This window comes from Tenrec ecaudatus, chromosome X, assembly GCF_050624435.1.
Source record: "Tenrec ecaudatus isolate mTenEca1 chromosome X, mTenEca1.hap1, whole genome shotgun sequence".
Classification (NCBI taxonomy): domain Eukaryota; kingdom Metazoa; phylum Chordata; class Mammalia; order Afrosoricida; family Tenrecidae; genus Tenrec; species Tenrec ecaudatus.
Genome location: NC_134548.1, coordinates 1,316,833 through 1,336,195, shown reverse-complemented (window position 1 = coordinate 1,336,195; position 19,363 = coordinate 1,316,833). Strand labels below are relative to the sequence as shown.

The following is a 19,363-nucleotide window of genomic DNA, read 5'->3' as shown; positions in this document are numbered from 1 at the left end:
CTTGGCACCTCGTGATCGCACTGGCCGGTGTGCTTCTTCCATGTGGGCTTATTTGTTTCTGAGCGAGATGGCCGCTTGTTCACCTTCAAGCCTTTAAGACCCCAGACACTATCTCTTTTGATAGCCGGGCACCATCAACTTTCTTCACCACATTTGCTTATGCACCCATTTGTCTTCAGCGATCCTATCATGGAGGTGTGCAGTCAATGATACGATTTTTTGTTTTTTGATGCCTGGTAACTGATCCCTTCGGGACCACTCGATCACACAGGCTGGTGTGTTCTTCCATGTGGACTTTGTTGCTTCTGAGCTAGATGGCTGCTTGTGCATCTTCAAGCCTTTAAGACCCCAGTCACTATCTCTTTTGATAGCCAGGCACCATCAGCTTTCTTCACCAGATTTACTTGTTCATCCACTTTGGCTTCAGCAGTTATATCGGGAGAGTGAGCATCATAGAGTTCCAATTTAATAAAAGAAAGTATTCATGCATTGAGGGAGTGTTTGAGTAGAGGCCCAAGGGCCTTCCGCCACCTTAATACTTGACCTATAAATATAGACACATAGATCTATTTCCCCATCCTCCTATATATATTTGCATGTACCTGTCTGTCTAGACCTCCATAAATGCCCTTTGACTCCTAGCTCTTTCCTCCATCTCCCTTGACTTTCCTCCTGCCCTACTACCATGCTTCATCGCCACCTGGGCTAGAGTATACCTCTTCTCTAAGCAACCTTACCCTTGATCATTTCCCACCAGGCCTGCCACTCCCCCTTCTCTACCATTTGGGGTCCCATGTTTTTCCCTTGTCCCTGTGTTTGTTAACACCACTTCCTTACCCCCATACCCCCCACCCCAAGTCCCCCCGGAACTGTCGGTCCCGTTGTTTTTCATCCAGATAGTTCATCCAGCCTGTCCTATTCAGACAGACCTGTGGAGTCACTAACATGCACGGAAACTAGACAGAGGAACACAAAGCAACAGTATACAACCAGACAACAAAACAACCAAAACAAACCACTGACAAAGAACAGAACAAAACAGTTCACAAGAGAAAAGCTTGTAGTTAGTTCAGGGATCGTTTGCTGGCCCTTAGGAGCGTTTTCCAGTCCAGTCTGTTGGGGCACCACGCCCTGGCCCCAAAGTCCACTTTCAGCATTCCCTGGGGACCTTGCCACTCCATTCCCTTGCTGTTCCGCTGCACTCCCCCAGTGATTTGCCTCGGTGTGGTGGGATCAGGTCAGGTACAATTCCCACACTGTGTCTCCGGTGCAGTCCACTGTATCGCCCTTAGTCACTGAGGGGCATCATGTCTCATAGTGGGGCCAGCCATGTTGTTCTCTCTGTGGACTGGCTGCTCTAATCAGGAACATCATCCTCACGGCCTGGTGGGCCAGGCTGTGCTCCACTCTCTCCTCCTGCCCCTTCATCTGCTCCCGTGTGCTCTGATCAGATATGTCCATCTCCAGGAACTGCAGAATCAATGTCGTCCTTTGGAACAAATTCTTTTCAGGGGAGGGGCAGGAATCCACTTAATTTATGGTGCTGGGGCCAGCCTCCCAGACCTCTCCACTGGTTCCCTACTCCACGCCGGGATATTGCATTCACACCTTGCGGCACTGGGTTGGAGTCTGGTCCCACTTTCCCTGTGGAGATATAAACAATACCCTCCCCTTGGGTGGATTAGTGCCCCATGACCCCACTACCCTTTTCTTCCTTATATTCATCCTTTTGTTTTCCTTTCCCCACCTCCTCCACCATTGTCTACCATGTACATCCCTGGTTTTGGTCTGGTCTCTTCCATACTACACAGTCTTCACCCCTAAAATGTTGGTATACAGTAGCTTTTTCCCCTATGCCACTTTTGCTTTTTAAAAAATTTTTTAATGCTTACCTCAGCGGGCTCATGTTGTACTTGTCCTTTTGTGCCTGACTTACTTCGCTTAGCATGATTTCCTCCAGTTCTTCCCATGCCGCTATGTGCCTCATACATTCATCACTGCTTTTTAGTGATGCGTAGTACTCCATTGTATGTATATAGCAGTTTTTTAATCCAATCGTCAGTTGATGGAAATTTGGGTTGCTTCCAACTCCTTACAAATGTGAACTGTGCCGCAATGAACATTGGAGCACAGATGTCTGGTCTTGGTTTGTTTCTTGCCTCTTCTGTGTATATGCCCAGTAGGGAGATTGCTGGGTCATATGGTAACTCTATTTCCATCTGTTTTAGGTATCGCCAGATTGATTTCCATAGTGGCTGTACGTATTTACAGGCCCACCAGCAGTGGATGAGAGTTCCTGTCTCCCCACAGCCCCTCCAACACTTGTTGCTTTCTGATTTTTTGAATTGGGCTACCTTTGAGGGTGTCAGGTGGTACCTCATTGTTGTTTTAATTTGTATTTCTCTTATGGCTAAAGATCGGGAACATTTTCTCATATGTTTGTTGGCCATTCGAATTTCTGTCCCTGTAAAATTTCTTTTCAAGTCCTTTGCCCACCTTTCAAGTGGGCTATTGGTTTTTTTCTTTTTGGAAGCTAGCAGAGTATTGTAGATTTTAGTAATAAGGCCTTTGTCTGATGTGTCATTGCTAAAGATGTTTTCCCAGTCTGTGGACTCTCTTATTACTCTCTTGGTGAATTCTTTAGATGTACACAAGTGTTTTATCTTCAGTATATCCCATTCGTCAATTTGTGCCTCCTCTGTGTTTGTGTCTTTCCCTATTTCTGATAGCCTGTGTATTCCCTGCGCCAAAGTTCTCAAGTTAGTCCCAATTCCCTCATTGATGGCCCTAATAGTTTGGGGTTTAACTTCAAGGTCCAGCCTATCTTATATAGACAGAGCAAAACCAAGCAACTATATACAACAGAACAACCATCACATACCACTGACAGAAGAATAAAACAAGAAAGAAAAGCTTCTAGTTATTTCAACGGCCGTTTATTGGCCTTTAGGAGTGTTTTCCAGTCCAGTCTGTTGGGGCACCATGCCCTGGCCCCAAAGTCCACTTTCCGCATTCCCTGGGGACCTTGCCACTCCATTCCCTTGCTGTTCCGCTGCACTCTCCCAGTGCCTTCCTCGGCATGGTGGGATCAGGTCGGGCGCAATTCCCATACTGTGTCTCCAGTGCTGTCCCCTACAGAGCCATGGGTCAGTGAGGGACATCATGTCTCATGGTGGAGCTGGCCGTGTGGTCCTCTCTGTGGACTGGCTGCTCTAATTGGTGTCATCGACCTTAGGCCTTGGTGGGCCAGGATGTGCTCTACTCCTACTCCCCCGTCATCTGCTCCCGAGTGCTTGGATCAGATATGTCCCTCTCCCGGAGCTACAGATTCAATGCTGTCCTTTGAAATAAATTCTTCTGGGGGAGGGACAGGCATCCACTTACTATTTGGTACTGTGGCCAGCCTCCCAGACCTCTCCACTGGTTCCCCACTCCACGCCGGCATGTTGCATTCACATCTTGGAGCATCGGGTTGAAGTCTGGTGCCGCTTTCCCTATGGGGAGGCAAACAATATCCTCCCCTTGGGCGGCTTAGTGCCCTGTGCCACCTCTACCCTTTTTTTTTCTTCATTTTTTCCTTTCTCCACCTCCTTTCTTAGTTGTCTACCATGTGTATCCCTGTATTTAGTTTGGTCCCCGCCACACCACCTGGGTCCTCACCCCTTGAATATTCGTGTACCGTAGCTTTTTCCCTATGCGCCATTTGCCTTTTTTTATTTTTAAAACTTACCTCAGCAGCTTTGAAGTCTTTCTATATGTAAGTCAATGCTATTTTTAGATCTGGTTTCTATTTTTTACCCTCTGGGTGAGATTTTTCTATGTGGTGGTCTCTTTTCTTTATACTTGGTGAGTGTTGCTCTGCCCCTACTGGGTCGGGAAGGCTCTTTTGTAGGGCTGGGTTTCTTCTAACGTATTCTTTGAGTTTTTCCTTGTCTGGGAAGACTCTTCTCCATCTGTCTTGATCAATAATTTGGCTTGGTAGAGTATTCTTGGTTCTGCATTGGTTTCCTTCAATGTTTTTAATATGTTACTCCACTCTGTCCTCTTCTTCATAGTTTCTGCTGATAGGTCTGAGCATATTCTTATTTGGGAACCTTTATATGTGATTGCTTGTTCTTCCCTGGCTGCTCTCATGATTTTCTCCTTTTTGTCAAAGTTGGATAGTTTAACTATTATGAGCCTTGGTGACTACTTCTTGGGATTTAGTCTAGCTGGGGTTCTTTCAGCCTCCTGAATGGTTGCCTGGTCTTCATTCACTGAGCTGTGGAAGCTTTTCCCTTGAATTCTCTCAGTATTGTTGCAGATGACTTTGTTGTGTCTCCTTCCGGTAAGTCAATAATTCTAATGCTATTTTGCTTCATAGCATCAGGCATAGCATTTAAGTTTTCTTCAGCTTCTCCGATGATCTTACTAGATTTCTGTTCTCATTGTCTCCTTCATATCCTCTGTGACTCCAAGTAGCATTCTGAAAATTTCTTTTTGTGGCAGCTCAATGTCTGCTTTCTCCCTGCATGTCATTATGTTCAGTACATCTTCTGGCATTGCCTTTTGTTTCTCCTATTTTTTCCCTTTGAGGTCGTTGGGGTTGATGGCTGTTTTCATTGCGGTTTTAGGTGAGCCAGGTGTCATTTTTCCTGGGAGTCGAAGAGCACTGGCTCTCTCTGGGAGACTTGTAGGAGTGCTTCTTCGAACTGCCTATAGCTTATTTCACTATGGAATTAATCTACCACTTTATCCTCCTTTGGCTTCCCTCTCAGGGGAGTGACCGAGAAGGGTTGCCTGCTTTGGTGTTCTGGAGGTTGGGCAGAGGTTCCTGCAGCAGCTAACACAGGCAGGAATCGCCCGGTAAAAATTGAGCAGAGTATCCCCTGGTGGGAGTCAGCAGGGCTTTCCCTAGGATATCTAGCTACACAGGGTGGAGCTCACCTAGCTGGGTGTGGCGCAGGTGTAAATGACCTAGGCTAAGAGAATGGTCTGGAGGTGAGCAGTAGAATGTGAGAGACCAAGAAAGAGGCAAAGAGAAAACAAAAAAGTTAAAAAGCAAGCCCTTTGAGCCTGATGATTTTATTTTTTTATCTCCCTGGCCAGCTAGAATATACTCATGTAATTGTCTCTCATAGTCACTGGGCTGCAGCTCTTGGCTGTTTAAAGCTGACTCTTGCTACAGCAGGTCTTTGTTGTGCTCAAAGGCGCCAGGCCCTGTGGCTGAGTGCTGGCGTTCCTTATCTAGGTTGCTTCTTATGCTGATTTATGTTACCAGCCTCCACCTATGTGCTCCTTGGAGCTGAGCAACCAGACTTGGGTTTGAGTTTTAAACCAATCATATATATTTCATGTATTTCACCTTTTTTTTTTTTTTTGCTTATGATGTGCTCCAATTTGGGGGCTGTCAGGCTGGCCCTCAGAGGGAGAAATCCAGTTTAATATGGGGGTTATTTCCTTCTGGGTCAATTGGAACTACATTTGCTCCCTGGACTCCCAACTTTCTGCTTACTTTGTCCCACACCATGATCTTCCTAAGGTAATACAATATTTTTTCTTTTACTGTAAATTATGGCTACCTGCCACCACTCCACTGGCCATGGGCTCAAGGTAGCCAACCACATGGAGAGCTCCAGAGTGAGGTTTCCCACGTGTTTGGGATTCTGTCCTCTCTCGGTTGTCTGCCTGCAGAAATCACTATTCCCGGCAAGGGCACAGCCAGCGCCTGTGGGCTCACCAGTGCTAGAGTACTTTAAAGCATTCTTGGTTTGCTTAGTGAGTGGAAATCCCACGCAAAAAGGGGTTCAGGAGAAACCCTGGTATCCTAGTTCGAATTTCAGGTCTCTACCTCCCGTTTCCTTTGCCTTACCTCCCGATTTTCTGGTCTGGCATCAGGAGCTCCGGAGGGATGGGTCCAACCTGGTTGCCATTTTCTCCCCATCCGACTGAAACTCTTTCTGGCAATAGAAGCATCATCTTTTCCTGCGTAGCGTAGCTTGTAGCTTTAAACTGCTGACCATGCAGTGAACAGGCCAGCGCACAGCCCCCACGGGTGCCCTGGTGGCACAATGTTCATTCATTGGGCTGCTTACTGCAAGGGCAGCAAGCTTTTGTTGTGAGATCTAAAATATACAAAGAAAGGCATTCTGGGTAGTCATGCAGCCCATGGCATCCAATCAGGGACAGTATCTCATTATACCCCCATCCCTGAATATGTTTTGTTTTTGATTTTCGCACCCTCTCTCCTTCCTTGTCCCTTCCCTCTTCCCTCACGCCTTGTCCCCTGCCAACAACTGCCTTTTGATTCTGTACAGGTTGTGCAGGAGCACAAAGGTATTCTGGAATTCCCAGTTCCCTCAAGCTGACCCACAGTTTGTTAGGATGTACACCATCGAATGCGTGTACGTAGTCAGTAAAATACAGGTAGGCATCTTTCTGGTGTTCGATGGTTGGAGCCAAGAAATGCCTCATGTCATCAGTGATAGCCCAAAGGAGACATCCTCTTCTGATCTGTTCGGATTTCTGGCATTTCAACCATCGTAGAATTACGATCAGTAAAAATTTGCTTTTGATTGAAATTATGACATTATTGCTAATTGGCACGTTCTGTGGTCACCTGTCTTTGGCATGGGTGTAAGTATGGCCGTCTTCCAGTCAGTTGTCCATAAAGCTCTGTCCTCGATTCCTGGCAGATTAATAAGTGCTCCTGGTGCTTTATCACCTTACTGGTATCCTGTCAGTTCCTGGAGGATTGGGGCCACTGCCTTCAGGGCGTCTTAGACTTCTTCCTTCCATACCTGTTCAAGCCTTTAGCCTAGTCATCCTCGGTATTCCTTGATTCCATCCTCTTCTGATGTTTCCTACATTGTTGAATATTTTTTTCCAATAGAATCTTTCACTCATGAAACCTGTGCCTTGCGTTTTTCTTCAGTTCTTTCCGATTGAGATATACTCTAGATACTCGTATGTAAGCTGAGGTTTTCGGCACATTTGTTATTCTGAAAGTATCCCCTCAGCTTATACTTGAGTGAGGGTTTCACGTACCTGTTTTCTGGTGCAGTGAGGGTGTTCCCCGGTCTCTTCCACTCATCTGCAGGTGTCTGCATCCTCTGTGGGTAGTCCATGTCTACCATGGAACCACAAATCATCGGGTACACAAGAAACGAAGGGGAGACACTGGAAACATCACCACCTGTAAGAGGGAACTGCAAATTCTCTACGGAAACAGACGCACAATTTTAGAGGAGGTTATTGCGCATTTGAGAGAGTAGACAGGTTGAGTATCATTGGATAAACAGCAGAGGGTAAGTCTCACACCCTTCAAGGTAAGGACAAAATGCACATAATCAGAAGCAGAGCTATGAAATTTGGAAGACACTCTGAGAAACATTAAGCGGAATGGGATAAGTCACTGTTGACATGGAAACAGGTGGGAAGAGTAAACCTGACTCCTGCTATTCCCAGATCTCTTGTTGGTTAGTGATCTCGGAGTTCAAAGGTCTCCTTTCTCTGGGTTGTGTCGGGATTTTACACTTACCTGTTCAGAGGGTCCAATTTTTTCTCACACCCTTGGAATTTTATCTCACAGGCTTTGTTCCTCTCCAGTCCCAGGAGGGTCAGAATTGTTCCCAATCTTTTGTACCATGTAGGGGCTTACCTTCCCCCATGCTTGTGAAATTTCATGTTCCTTTCACATCTTTTGGCTGTTAAATCCTCTCCATTCCTCCCAGTAGTCTGCCTAACTCCCAGCAGTGTCTGACTAATGCATGAAGTTGGCTTTGGAACCTGGCTGATGGTTACACGTGTCCCAAACCCTGCTTTCTTTCTGTGGTCTTTGTGGCTGTGTGGACCATTTTATTTATTATTTTTTGGGTGTTCATACAACTCATCACAATCCATACATCCATCCATGGTGTGAAGCACATTTGCACATTGGTTGCCCACATCATTCTCATAGAGATTTCCTTCTACTTGAGACCTTGGTGTTAGCTCATTTCTCCCACTCTACCTCCTTGGTGATCCCTTGACCATTTATAATTTAAAGGTTCACACCACCCAGTGTCTCCCTTCACCCACTTTTATGTTTTCTGACTCCCTGGGGGCGTGGGCTTAGATGTCAATCACTGAATCGTAGTGATTGGTTCTCCATTTCCATCCCAACCTTCCCCTTTCTGTCCTGGTGTTGCTACTCTCATTATTGGTCCTGAGGAGTTCATCTGTCCTGATTCCCGGTGTTGTGAGCTCTCGTCTGTACCAGTGTAGCTGCTCTGGCCTAGGCAGATTTGTAAGGTAGAATTGGGGTCATGACAGTGGGGGAGCTGGAGTGGGGAATTATTAAAGAACCAGAGGAACGTGTATGTTTCCTTAGTGACAAACTGCACCCTTTTATGGCTCATCTCCTCCTCAAGACCCTTCTGTAAGGGGATGTGTTGGACTATTTTAAGAGTTGCCTGAGGACAAGGGATTACAGTTGGTTTTTTTTGTGTGCCTAGGAGGCGGATATTTGTGTAAAGGAGGATCTTTCTAGATAAGAAAGTCATCCCTGAGGATTCTGCACAGCAAGGACAAACAGCCTTGTAGAGAGTTGGCTGCTCAAAAACAAAACAAAACAACAAAAAATTATTACCATCAGCCTTCTGTTAAGCTTTAGCCACGACCGGCACCAAGGATTCCCTCATTGCTCAAGACCAAGAACCCCCCCCCCAAAAAAAAAACCTTCCAGAACCAAACTCACTGCTGCAGAGCAGATTTTGAGCCAAGGTGAGCCCCCCATGGGACAGAACAGGATGGCCCTTTTGGGTTTCTGAGACTTTAAATCTTTATAGGGAGCTGAAAACTGCAAATGCCAATAAAATGATTTAACAATAAATGTGAGGGGAAAGAAAAGCTCGTCTTTCTCCTGCAGAGCAGGTAGAAGGTTTGGGTTTGAACCGCCGACTTTATGGGTAGCAGAGATCAGCACACAGACCAACGATCTGCACAGGGCTCCTCCTTATCCCAAAGGCCCATGTTGAACCTGTACTCTAACCCAGAAGGAATCCATGTCCTTGTGGCCTGAGTGTCCGGAACATCTGTGGATCTGCAGTGAAGGTGACATTCACAAAAAGCAATGTACTCAACTGGGTACGTATGGGTTTGCTTCTGCATTCCTTGCACAACACACACACCGGCCACTCTGCAGGACAGGGGTAAGCCTGTCTCTGTGGTATTCCGAGGATGCAGCTCTTTACGGGAGTAGAAAGTCTCGTCTCCCTCCTGAGGCGTATTTGGTGGTTTCCAACCGCTGGCCCTGGGGTTGGCAGCCCCACGCACGACCCACCGATTGACCCGGGCTCCACTTAGCTTTCATCCTGATCTTTGTCATTTCAGCTGGTCCGCATTCAGTGAATAACTGCTTGTGTTGTGACCGGCCCTGTTCTATGTACTGGTGACATAAGAGGAAACTTGGAGGTTGGCAGGAAAAGGTATCGGTCCTAAAACAAACAACCAAATCAAGATGTAGGCCCATGGATGCAGTGGACACCAAAGCTCACCTGTGAGATGATTGGACAGACCCTCTCAGAAGGACCGCACGGAAGGTATGACAAATCCAGGGTGCGGTATGGCACTGATGAAACATGATAACTGTCCTCTAGTTCTTTAATATTTCCTGCCATGAAGGTTACGGTTTTTATTTGCTTTACCTCATTAGTCATGTTAGATTTTTTTATGTTCATGTGTACAATTAAGATCGCTTCGTCCGTATGAGGCATCATCAGAACAAAACATCACATCATTGTGAATGACAGGGAGTGCAGAGTGGAGACCCAAAGTCCATCTGTAGGCAATTAGACGTCCCCTTACTTGTCCTGTCCCGTGGGACCTTCAACACGGATCCTGGAGGAGGGAGTGGGAATTGTGGTGACAAGAGGCATGAGAAATGGAAACAAGACAATAGCCTGATCAAGTCTCGTCTATTGAGTAAAGAGCTACAGCTTATGTGGGCCAGCAAAGGGGGGAGCAGGATGCAGGTGCTTATCTAAAGAACATCGCACCACGTTTGCTTAAGCTTTACAGGCTGGGTACTTCCTGGGAATGCTGACCACAGAACAGAGACTTCCATATCTATGTCTAGCAAGCTAAGTGTGTCAAACACAGCTGCAGTGCTCTGTCACGAGGGCTGGGGTGGAAGAATACTCCGAGCTCAGGCTAATAAATTCCAAGTAATGGCCGGGCCTCATGGCTCCGGACACTTAGTGAATGGTCATGGAGAGGAGATGAGCCAGTCAGGGTGCAATGTTACAACAACGAAACATACAACTTTCCTCTAGTTCCTAATTGCTTCCTACGGCCATCACTATCATGTTCCCAGTTCTACCTTACAAATCTGGTTAGACCGGAGGATGGACACTGGTACAGATAGGGACTGGAAACACAGGGGATCCAGGACGGATAAACCCCTCAGGACCACTGGCGAGAATGCTGATACTGGGAGGGTGGAATGAAGGTTAGCGAGAAAGGGCCAAGAGATTACAAGGATGTACATGTAACCTCCTCCTGTCAGAGAGACAGAAGTGGGTGAAGGGAGACATCAGACGGTGTAAAATATGAAAAAACAGTAATTTATAAATTACCAAGGGTTCATGGGGGACAGAGTGCGGAGGGAAGGGTAAGTGAGCTCAATTAGAAAGCAAATGTTTTGAAAATGATGAGGGAAACAAAAGTGCTTGATACAATGAATATATGTGTGGATGGTGATAAGACTTATACAAGCCACCAATAATTAATTATTAAAAACGAAAAGAAAGCATCTCAACTCAGTCCATTCGAAGCCTAGAAGTCCAATGTTAGCCCATATGTCTATAAAGTCCTCACAGGCTCAAGAAACACATGCAGTGATGCCGAGTGCAGGAGGATCACAGGCCAGTGTGTAGAAAGTCCTTGGATCCAGTGGTGGTAGAAGGGTCTCAGCAATTGCAGGGGTTTCCCTGTGGCTTCTCCAGGTCCCAGGGCATGCGGTCTCTCAGCATAGTGTCATGTGTCTTATCCAAAGGAGTGAGCTGAGAGGCAGTCTGTGTCCCAACAACGAGAAAATCCAGGAATTCCCAGGATTCTCAGGAGAAGGCCATGCCCACAGAGGCCTCATAGGTAAGATAGCCACCCCGATTGACAGACTAGACGCCACCCTTCCCTCTAAATCCTCTCAAGTCCCAAATGGACACCAGATTATATAACTGTCATAATTGTTCTCTGTCTGATAGCTAGGCTATTCACACCCCTAGAGGACAGTCTGAAAGGACACGGGGAAGATTTAATCCAGGTGAGGATCCTACAAATGGACGTTTGTCTTCCACTGTCATCCATTGTCTTCTCCGCACGCTGTGCCAAGAATTTAAACTCGGACACTCTTTCTTCCTTTGTATTATGAATTTATTATTCACAATCCTTGTACCATCACCTAGATGTCCTTCCAGGTGGACAGTTGATGTCTGACTTAGACAGGTGCTTGATTTTAGACGAATCTTTAAGACCGCCATATGCAATTCTGTGTGATAGCATGAGAGGCAGGCATCTTCTGGTTTCTTTCCATTTCCCTATTGCCCCCATATCTTCAGTGATCTCATGATGGCAAGTATTGAGGAGCACCATTACCTAAGGAGGACTTTTTCTTAGCTTGGGGCTCGAACTCCATGTAATCCATTCACACACCCTTAGACCTCCAAACTGCAGCCAGGAAATGGTGAGTGCTGGGCCACCTGTGCTAGTCTTTGTCCGTTTTGGGTATTTCTTGCCTTTTAAAAATTGTATTAATTGGGAATTAATACATATATCACTCCATAGTAAACTCATGTGAGCAGAATTGTACGTGTGCTCCACAGTCAGCTCCCAAACATTCCTTTTTCACATGAGCTTGACATCTCCACTTCACCTCGATACCAACACTGTACCCCCTCCTCCCTAAAAACTTCTATTTATGATATAGGCTCATGTAGTCTGGGTTTCTTGTACCAAAAAAAAAAATACGATTGAATTTAGCTTCAAGAGGGTGACCCCATTGACCAAACACCCCCTCATTGAACAAACCAAAAGGAAACAAAAAATACCCACCCCAAATACAGAAACTATCAGACACCAGAGCAGTTCTAGCACGCATCCAAGGGGGTGTGTGTCTGGGCGAGCCAGCCCCTAACACATCATTACGGGTCCGGTAGGTGCAATTGTACAGAGATAACAAGAAAAGATCATAGTAAAGTTACAGAGAGCATCAGAGATAGAAGTGAAGTATTGAAATAAATGGAGTCATACACGATTCATGGTAGCATGCTCACCTCAGCCCCGCTGATGGTCCACGTGGAGGGAGAGAGAGATCTTTAATGGTAGCCCAGGGCCCTTTTATGTTCTCTGGGGACGTGCAAGCCCCCTAATTACAGGTGAGGACTTACGTCACAGGAAGGGGCTGTCCTATAAGCAATACAGCAAGGAGAGATGGGTGGTCCAAGGATACACAGGCAATAGGAAGGGGAGGGATTGGGGTTCTACATGTGACAAGATGGACAGGTCCTAGTTTAGGATGGCGGCTTAACTTTGACCTAATTCCCCACATCTCCATAGGAGCCATTGTCAGTAGGGTGTAAGCCCCACTGCTGGAACCAGATAGATGGCTGCAGGCGTCCATTGGCTTTGACAGCAGGGAGTGGGGCCTGCCATAGAGTCTGGTAACTGATCTCACTCTGGGGGGATGTCTGAGCATCTGGCCTCCCCCCACAGGTGTCGGAATCTGCTGCCAAAGTTTTAAAGGTTCAAGTCAAATTTACGCTTTGATCTTCTCTACTTGACTCTGCAGTGGGCTCTGTTTATTGCTAGTCTTGCTTTATGATCGGAAATGTGGTGTGTGGTTCTAGCCGTGTCATGTGGATCTGTGTTTCTTAACTTTTTTAGACACCCACACAGGTTAAACTTATAATTTTTTCCCTGCTTTTGTCCATAACTCAAGGGTTCCTCCTGCCTCTTTTGTACACACCAATACTTGGGCAGCTGTGTGATCAGTTTCCTCTTCTGCTCTGAAATGTTACCTTGCTCTGCTCCCCGATGAGAAAGAAGTCAGACTCTCTTCAGTTCCAACAAGTCCCCGAGAATGAGAATATCTGTCCTCTGACCACAAATCACAGGTCAGGTTCCTCTCCCCTTGCTCTTCCACATCTCGGTCTGTTCCAGTGACGCCCAGCCCTTGGCTCTTCCTCGAACACAGGAGCCTAATTCCCACCTTGAGGCTTGTTCTCTGGCTGTTTCCTCTGTCTGGGAAATCTCTCCTCAGCGATCCTTTGGATGTGCCCATTGCAGCCTCAAGTCTCAGCTCTGGTGCGTCTGTTCAGTGAAGTCCAGTCTGAAGAGTCCAGTGAGTGCTGCTGCTTTCACTCTCGGCCCTGCCACCGCTCTGGACCCCACTGTGTTGCTGGTGTCTCCATTGTGCTTCTCCACCGCACAGGAGCGAGGGGTTTGATGTATTGCTGATTCCTGGATTGTTGTACCTGTAGAGTAGGGGAATCCTTTGAATTATCAAGAATGTATCACAATTACATAAGGACTCTTACACATTTTAGCTTCTCTGATAGTCGTCATTCGTTTTTGTTGTCTAGTCACGATTTTCTTTCTAAGAGGTGTCTGAGGTTAGGTGACAGACGAATGGAGTGGATCCTGCACTTCCTCTTTCTTTCCTCCCGTTTCAGTTTTCAGTGCATCTTCCCTTAGCCTGATAAATGTGCTATAATTGAACATTTTTGATACCTTATTGTGTTAGGCTGAGGTTGACTCGAGAAGCAAATCCAGTGACACACGTGTAAGAAAGAGGTTTATATCAAGAAGTAATTACATACCAAGGACACATCCCAGCCCAATGCAACTGAAGTCCAACTTCAGAGTCACACAACTAGCGTGTGATACTAGTCCTGATACTCGTCCTAACTTCAGAGTCACACAACCACATGATGCAGAATGCAGGAGGTCACAGGACAGTGCGTACAGTGCAGGTGGTCGTCACAGGGCTGTGAAGCACTCAGGGTCAGCAGATGGAAGGTGAAGGCAGAGGGGGGTGGAGGTTCTCAGGACCCTCCTTTTTAAAATAATTTTATTGGGGGCTCATACAATTCTTATCAGAATCCATAGGTCCATCCATTGTGTGAAGCACATTTGTACATTTGTTGCCATCTTCACTCTAAAAACATTTTCTTTCTACTTGAGTCCTTGATATGAGCTCTTCATTTTTCCTCCTCCTCCAACTCCCCCTCCCTCATGAACCTTTGATACTTTATATATTATAATTTTTTCTTATCTTACACTGTGCAACATCTTCCTTCACATACTTTTCTGTTGTACATCAACCAGGTAGGTGGTTATATGTCGATCCTTGTAGTCAGTTCCCCCTTTACCCCAAATTCCCTCCACCGTCCAGGTATCGCCACTCTCACCACTGGTCCTGAAGAGATTCTCTGTCCTGTATTCTATGTTTCCAGTTCTTATCTGTACTCATGTACATTCTCTGCTTTTGCCAGATATTTACGGTCGAATTAGGATCATGATAGTGCACTGAGTATGCATTTAAGAACTAGAGGAAAGTTGTATGCTCCATCGTTGATACCCTGCACCCTGACTGGCTCCTCTCCTCACCACGACCCTTAAGTAAGGGGGTTTCCAGTTTCCTACCGATGGGCTTTGGGTCTTCAGTTCATTTACAATAATTCTTTCTCGTTTTTTGATATCTGGTACCTGGTCCCGTCTACACCTTGTGGACACACAGGCTGGTGTGCTACTTCCATGTGGGCTTTGTTGCTTCTGAGCTAGATGGATGCTCGTTTATCTTCATGGCTTCAATAGTTGTGTCGGGAGGGTAAGTGTGATAGTTTGTGCCAGCCTGGCAGATAAACACAAGTAGGATTACCTGAAGGGCAGAGGGATAAATGGCTCGGTGAGCCTCACCTTTGTTGTTCTGTGCCTCAGTTAAAGGGGTACACTACCTGTGGGATGCCTAGCCTGTGGACTGTGTCGCTGTAAGTTGAGGTCCCTTTAAGCCCACACGATTGGAATGTTCATCTCTGGAGCTGGGGACTGACAGTTGGGGACCTGCCTTGCTGTTTGCTGCCTGGGTATATATAGCCCAGCTCTCTCTACAGAAGGGGACTGGCAACTGGCGGCTCTCAAGCCTTAAAGGACTGCTGGTGTCTCACTGCTTTATAATTTAACTGTTAATTTCTTGTATTATCTATCTGTATATAATTTAATGGTTCATTTCTTGAATTATATATCTATCTTTATAAATATGTTTATATATAATTACTAGCAATCTGGTTTGTCTCTCTAGAGAACCCTGTCCAATACATTTGGTACAGGAGTGCTTCTAGAGAAATAAACTATAAATATGGATTTCTTAAATTGGTTTTCCAACCTATTTAATCTTGACGGGGATACGTCTACTACCCATACTAATCCATGGAGTGAAATAGCAAAGATAATACCTAAAGTAGATGACGTGCAGGATAAAGGAGTTGCTCTAGACAATCGTATATTTGATAAGTTCCAGGAGTTTTGTGATAATGACAAGTATAGGGAAGCTGGTTGGCTGGTCCTTCATACGATGGAAAGTGTGATTAAGGAGAGGGATGATCTCAGAGCCTCAAAAGCACGCCTCAGGTGCAGACTAACAGATTTGAAAACTTCCATCTGTGCTACAAAGGAGAGCCTTCTCTCCTCTAGTAAAAGAGCTGACATTGCTGAGAACCAGGTCCAGAGTCTCATTATACGAGTGGCTGAATTACAACGGCAGCTGAATTGCAGATCTAGAGTAGTATCTGAAACCAAAGTAAGGGCATTAATTGGGAAAAGTTGGGACCCTGAAACATGGGATGGGAACATATGGGCTGATGATCCAGAAGAAGAGGATATTGAGCCCTTAGAAATACCTGAGCAGATTAGCCAAACTATTCAAGTTGATGTGCCAGGTGGGGCTGCATCAGTAGCATTACCTGAGGAAGATGCCTCGCAAGATATTGCTGAGAGCACCCAGGACACACCCTCACCACCCATTATTTCCGCTAGACCTGTCACTAAAATTAAGTCTCAGAAACCTCCTACAGGTGAGGTTGAGAGGATTATCCAAGAAGAAGTGCGCTACACACATAAAGACCTGCTCGAGTTCTCAAATACGTACAAGCAAAAGCCTGGAGAATATCCCCTGGGAATGGTTACTCAGGGTGTGGGATACTGGTGCACGAAATGGAGACTTGATCTCCTGTCCGTGAAGCTGGAGGAATTCCAACTCTTCCACAAGGTAATGGGGGGGGGGTGTCCACTTGATGTAGGGTTCCAAAGATGCGGGGTGGGGGTTCTCTTGAAGGCAAGATCTCACCAGCAACCAGGCGTCAGTCCCTGGATCACTGGAGTTCACAGTAGATCTGCTTGTGCTGTATGTTGAACAGGTGTTTTGATTGTTCTAGAACCAGTTTATTGTAGAGAACGTGCAGGAGACAATTTTGGTTTTAATTTTAACAATCTTTATATGCTCTTTTCATCATCAATTGTGCTTGTAGTGTTTTATTGACATAATACTTCACCTGGGTCTGTAGGAGAAAGATGGCCTTTTCTGCTCCTGTGCAGGTCTACAGCCTTGGAGACCCCAGAATCCGTTGTGTGTCATATGGGGTTGTTGTGAGTCAGAGTCCCGGTGATGGTCATGAGTTTGGAACTCCCTCCAACCTTCCACTTCCCCTCCTGGTATCACTACTCCCATTATTGGTCATGAGGGGCTTATCTGTCCTGGATTCCCTGTGTTTGCAGCTCTTATCTGTATCCATGTACACACTTTGATCTTGCTGGATGTGTCAGGTCGAGGGGTCATGATGGGGGAGGGGAGAGAAAAAGCATTAAAAACTAGAGGAAAGTTGTATGTTTCATCGTTGGTATACTGCGCCCTGCTGGCTCGTCTGCTCCCTAAGACCCTTCTGTAAGGGGGTGTGTTGGACTACTTTAAGAGTTGCCTGAGGACAAGGGATTACAGTTGGCTTTTGTGTGTCCAGGAGGTGGGTATTTGTTTGAAGGAGGATCTTTCTAGATAAGAAAGCCATCCCTGAGGATTCTGCACAGCAAGGACAAACGACCTTATGGAGAACTGCTGCTTAAAAAACAGACTATTACCATCAGCCATCTGTTGAGATTCAGCCATGACCAGCACCAAGGATTCCATCATTGCTTCCTGGGGGTTCTTTTTCTCAAGACCAACAAAACCCCGAAACGTTCCAGAACCAAACTCGCTGCCACAGAGCAGATTCCGTGCCACCGTGACCCCCTTTTGGGACAGAATAGAACATCCCCTTTGGGTTTCTGAGAATGAATCTTTAGGGGAACCGAAAGGTGCAATACTAATAAACTGATTTAAAAATAAAAACGTGACGGGAAAGAAAAAGGAAAAAAAAGGTCATCTTTCTCCTGCAGAGAAGTTGGAAGGTTTGGGTTTGAACTGCCGACCTTGTGGGTAGCAGAGATCAGCGCACAGCCCAGCGACCTGGACAGGGCCCCTCATCCCAAAGGCCCGTGTTGGACCTGTATTCTAACCCAGAGGGAATCCATGTCCACCTTGTGGTCCGCGTCTCCTGAACGACTGGATCTTCATTGAAGGTGAGTGGCATTCAGTAGAAGAGAGACACACACAAGAGGCACATTGCTTCTGAAGAATAATGGTCACTACGCGGCCACTCTGCAGGACAGGGGCAAGACTGCCCCTGTGAGATTCCGAGGATGCAGCTCTTGACGGGAATAGAGAGCCTCGTGTCCCTCCTGAGGAGTAGTTGGTGGTTTCGAACTGCTGGCCCTGGGGTTGCAGCCCCACGCACGACCCACCGAGTGACCGGGACTTCACTCACCTTTCATCCTGATCTTTATCATTTCATACGGTCCGCATTCAGCGAAGGACTGCTTGCTGTGTGACTGGCCCTGTTCTGTGTGATGGTGACACAAGAGGAACCTTGAAGGTTGGCAGGAAAAGGTATCATTCCTCAAACAAGCAACCAAATCCATGTGAAGGCCCATGGATGCAGTGGACACCAAAATCCACCTGCGAGATGATTGGACAGTCCCTCTCAGAGGGCCCACATGGAAGGGGTGACAAATCCAGGGTGCGGTGTGGCATTGATGAAACAGATAACTGTCCTCTAGTTCTTTAATATTTCCTGCCCGACGGTCACGGTTTTTATTCGCTTTGCCTCATTCATCATGTTAGACTTTTGTGTGTTCATGTGTAGAATTAAGATCACTCGAGACAGGAAAGCCAAGATAGATAACCCTTCAGAAACAGTAACAGGAGTAATGGCTCCTTGAGGGAACAGGAAGTGAGGGGCGAGGGGAGAAGGGGGAGCTGAGTCCATTGATGACTCTATAGCCCCCGCTCCAGGGGAGTGAACCACAGTTGTGTATGTGAATGGATATGCTGGATGGCGTGAGACACGGCAAAAAATAAATAATAGTAATCATGCCTCCTGGAGGAGGAGGGTATAAAAGGGAGCTGATATCACGGAGTCCAAGAAGAGAGAAATGTGTTGAGACTGACTGGTAGCCATTGTACGGTGCTGCTTGTTGCGCTCGAACTCAGGAATGTTATGCTCCCAATAAAGTGATTTTTTAAAAAAGGACCTTGGTGTGTTCTAAGTAATGAGTTCACCCACACATTCTGTGCTTCAAACTCTGAGGCCCTTGAAAGGCACAGACAACAGAAAACTCACAAGCTCTGTCCCATGAGGTGCTCTGTGCAGCAAGTGAGATGGAGCACAGCCGGTGCTGTACCAGGAGCCAGACAGGAGCACCAAGGCTGCGTAGAAGAAGGCACAGTGGGATGACAGCAGCGGGTCCTCAGAAGTGGTCGCCTTATAGAAAGTCTTGATGTGAAATGAATGAATAAACAGACAAAACTGAAATAGAAACATCGAAGCAGGTGAGGTAGAAACACAGATGCCAAACGGGAGAGTGGCAGGATTGGTTGCTGGGTTTAAAAGCCAGCGGAATACTGGCTGACAGTGGTCAAACAGCAGAGGGCTGTGATTGTGGTAAAACTAAAACTCTTTGGAGCCTGTTCCCATGCGGATGGGGCCTCATTGACGGCCATCCAGTGGACTCAGTCACTGAAACTATAAAGCCGGCTAGAACCCACCCTGTGGGTTTCCGAGATTGTAAGTTTTTATTTTTTAATAATTGAAAAATATTTTTAAAATATTTTATTGGGGGCTCTTTTTTTCTTCCTTAAATACTTTTATTGGGGGCTCTTACATCTCTTATCACAATCCAGACATTCATCATGTGTGTCAAGCACTTTTGCACCTATGCTTCCATCGTCATTTTCTTTTTAAACATTTTATTAGGGACT

General features: G+C 46.3%; 1 protein-coding gene across 1 annotated transcript in view; it reads left to right on the top strand.

Annotated features, from left to right (window-relative positions):
* The window catches only part of LOC142433056 (uncharacterized), a 44,439-nt gene extending 25,779 nt beyond the window's left edge, over positions 1-18,660 (top strand). Inside the window, exon 5 of the transcript XR_012781073.1 lies at positions 9,352-18,660. The gene's annotated coding sequence lies outside the window, so the exon portion shown is untranslated. The remainder of the gene's footprint in view (positions 1-9,351) is intronic.
* Positions 18,661-19,363: the final 703 nt, after the last annotated feature.